Raw genomic sequence first — 3,331 nt, forward strand, 5'->3', positions numbered from 1 at the left:
CGTCTTTTAAGTTCTCACCTTGATGATTGATCCACTGCTTCCACCCCCCCCCCTCATTTTTTTCCCTCTCTCTCTCAAGTCTCTAGACGTGGCCTTACTTGCTTCTACATTTTCCCCTTCTCATCTTTTAAAGTGTGGAGCTTCTTGACTCTGCTCTGAAACTGACATACATTGCTTTATGCACACTGACCAGGTACCCTGGTCACGTGCTGCTGAACTTTTCTTATTGCCTCTAAAGGAGCTAGTTACCCCCACTGGGAGGTGAGAAGGGAGAAAAGTCACACCTGGTGAGCTCCAGCTCTGCACAGTACCCTCTGGCAAGCACAGGAAGTACATTCTCTCCCAGTTCTGCCCAGCTGCATCTTACTGTCACCATCATCTGATAAAGACATTGGGATTCAGGGAAGTTACTTGCCTGGTACCAAACACCACTCTGCCAAACAAGCCTTCAGTTACAATGGACTCAGATTGCAACATGGGGCAGTAAGGGTCAGCAGGAACAATACCAGTGCTTCTCACCTTTAATGTCTCCCTGTATGACTGTGCTCAACACTGTTCCTGGGTCAGTTCATTCAACCCTCTCAGAAGCCCCATGACAAAGTCTGCAGGGAGGAGAAGGACAGGGCAGAGGCATGCTGACAGAGGGACTGTGAAGGAAAGCAGAGCAGAGGTAAAGGTCTTTGGGAATAGGTAAAATTCAAAATACCTCCATGTCTTTGTAAAACATTGACCTTCTCCTGATGAAAGGCAACGTGTGATCATTTGTCTTTCTGAGTCGGTCTTGTTTTACTTACAGGGGAGATCTCCAGTTCTATCCATTTTCCTGCAAATGACATGATTTCATTCTTCTATGTCTGAATAATACAATTAATATAGGACAATTAATAAAAGCTCATGATTGTTTGATGCACAAAAGATATTTTTTTAAAAATCCAGTGCTCACTTTGGCAACACATATATTAAAAAGAACAATACTGAGATTAGCTTAGCCCTGCACAAGGATGATGCACAAATTTGTGAAGTGTTCCATATTTTTATCAAGAATTCATTGTATATACCACAAAAATAAGAGAAGGGATGGGTTGAGCGGGGATGAAAATGTTGAAAGGGCAGCACAAATCAAGATGCATTGTACATATAAACTGTTTTGTTAAATGGCAAAAAAAATCAATGCATATCCTACAAAATTAAGAAAAGGGAAAGGAAGGGGTGGGTTGGGAGGGATGGGTGAGAATGTGGAAGGGGATGCCACTGATCAAGATGAACTGTATTCGTACACTGCTTTGTTGATGGCAGCCCCTTTGTACAACTATTTAAAGAATAATAAAAAATGACTAAAAAACAAATAGGAAGTGCAAAAAAAATTTCCAAAGACCTAATTTGAATTTCAGTTAAACCATGCTTAGTTTTTCCATGAGTATGTTCCACACACTGCGTGGGGATATATTTATGTTAGAAGAATTACCTGATCATTACAGACACTTTCAAATTGAACTGAGTGTCCTCTGCTTTCATTTGCTAAATATGGCAGCCATCCTTGTGAAACACACAGGAGGGCCCAGCCTTTAGCCTTAGACCAACAGGGCTCTTGGGAGATTCTTGGCTAGCTCTACTGCCAAGAGTTGCTTTAGCTGCCTGATGGCATGAGCCTAGAGACAGGGAGATGCTTAGAGGTGCAATTCTAAACCTATAGCAAGCACCAGACAGCCAATGGCATACCTCAACCAGGTGAGTGTGTGTGTGTGTGTGTGTGTGTGTGTGTGTGCACGCACGCGCGTGCGTTGCTACCGTTTCTGTGTCCAACTCAAGCAACCCGATGCTCATCAAGAAGGTGCTAAAAACCAGCAAGAGATCAGGTATTGTGTACTAGGAAATAAAAGAATCACATGGCAAGTTATCTGCTCCCCACTGTCTACGCTCCCAGGATGGCTCTTGAACCTGGACAAGGTGGTATGTTGTATGGGCCCTTTAGGAGCCTAGATGACAGTCTTCTAAGTCGGACCTCGGTCATGGAAGAACAAGGAAGGATCAAGGAGGTAAGGCTTGAGCTGGTTTCTGGAGGATGCAGGAGGAATTTTGGGGTGTCTCTATTACAGTAACTAAATTCCATCCTAATTAACACCCTCCTTAAACTGTCCTGCTGACACATTTTTGTCTTGGGAGGCTGTCTGCATGTAGCTGGGTCCTTTTGCTTTTTATTAAAAGAGCTCATTTTCTTCTCTTGGTGGCTGTTGGTATCTTTTCATCAATCATGTCACTGTCACCTTGAGCCAGTCACACACCAGGAAGAAGAAGGACATCCAAGCCATGAAGAAATAGAAAGAGATAGTTAATGATCACAGACAGGACCAAGGCACATGGGTGATTCAACTGGGAGGTAGAGGAGAAGGGGTGGGAAAAGTGATGCCCATTTTGTCTATGGTGTGCAGACAGGGAAAGGCAGAGCATGGAACCTTCTGGGAACTGAAGAGTGGTGGGACTTGAAGAACCTAGCAGGGATTAGCTTGCAGGGGGTTTTGGACATTAGGAAACGGACACACTCTCACCAAGAGAGAGGCATAGGGGATGCTACCATGAGACTGGAATGATCTGATGATGTGCAATAAAGAACAGCTGGAAAGACAGCCCTGGCCATCTACTGGTGGGGGGGGCGGTGCATTGTAAAGGGTTGCATTGTAAAGAATCTACCACTAGTGAGAATATGATGATGGTGGGTCTTAGATGGATTTGTCAACAAATCAGATGGAAGAAGCTTTCCTCCATGCAGGTCTTGGGGCTCACACTTCTTTTCCTTCAGGAAAGAAAAATCAGGAGTCACAGGATACCAAAGGAGGGGCTGGAGCCCCATCCACTCACATCCATTAGTCCAAATTTATTACCTAGTGGATTTCTGAGTCTCTTTCTGCTCCAGGTCTCAGAGATGCTATGAGGAAATGTTTTGTTTTTTTTTTGTTTTTACAGAAATAAACCTCAAAATACCTCAAAATATTAGAAACTTAAAACGGTGAGCATTCATGTCCACAACTCTAGGTCCATTCCACTGGGGACCTACAGGTCCTTCTGATTCAGACAGCACATCTCCAAGTCAACAGGAGAAACAACTCTACATGTTCCATTCTGCTGCCATTGTAGGCCGGATGCTCCCAGAAGGATGAGAAGGAATGTTCTGTGCCTCTCGAGATACCTGATCTCAAATGTGGACCTTGAGACCCACATTCTATGTCTGGTTGACGCAAGCGAGGGTGGAAGGTGGTGGGGCAAGGAGGAGCCTCATGTCAAAGAAATAATGACCACAGTCACAACCAAAGAGTATGGAGGACTGAGAGCACCC

General features: G+C 44.3%; 1 pseudogene; it reads left to right on the forward strand.

The window, feature by feature from the left end:
- The first annotated feature begins 935 nt into the window (after positions 1–935).
- LOC138818097 (U6 spliceosomal RNA) lies at positions 936–1,036 on the forward strand (annotated as a pseudogene).
- The last annotated feature ends 2,295 nt before the right edge of the window (positions 1,037–3,331 follow it).

This window comes from Dipodomys merriami, unplaced genomic scaffold (genome assembly GCF_024711535.1).
Source record: "Dipodomys merriami isolate MVZ:Mamm:240054 unplaced genomic scaffold, mDipMer1.0.p SCAF_71, whole genome shotgun sequence".
Lineage (NCBI taxonomy): Eukaryota > Metazoa > Chordata > Mammalia > Rodentia > Heteromyidae > Dipodomys > Dipodomys merriami.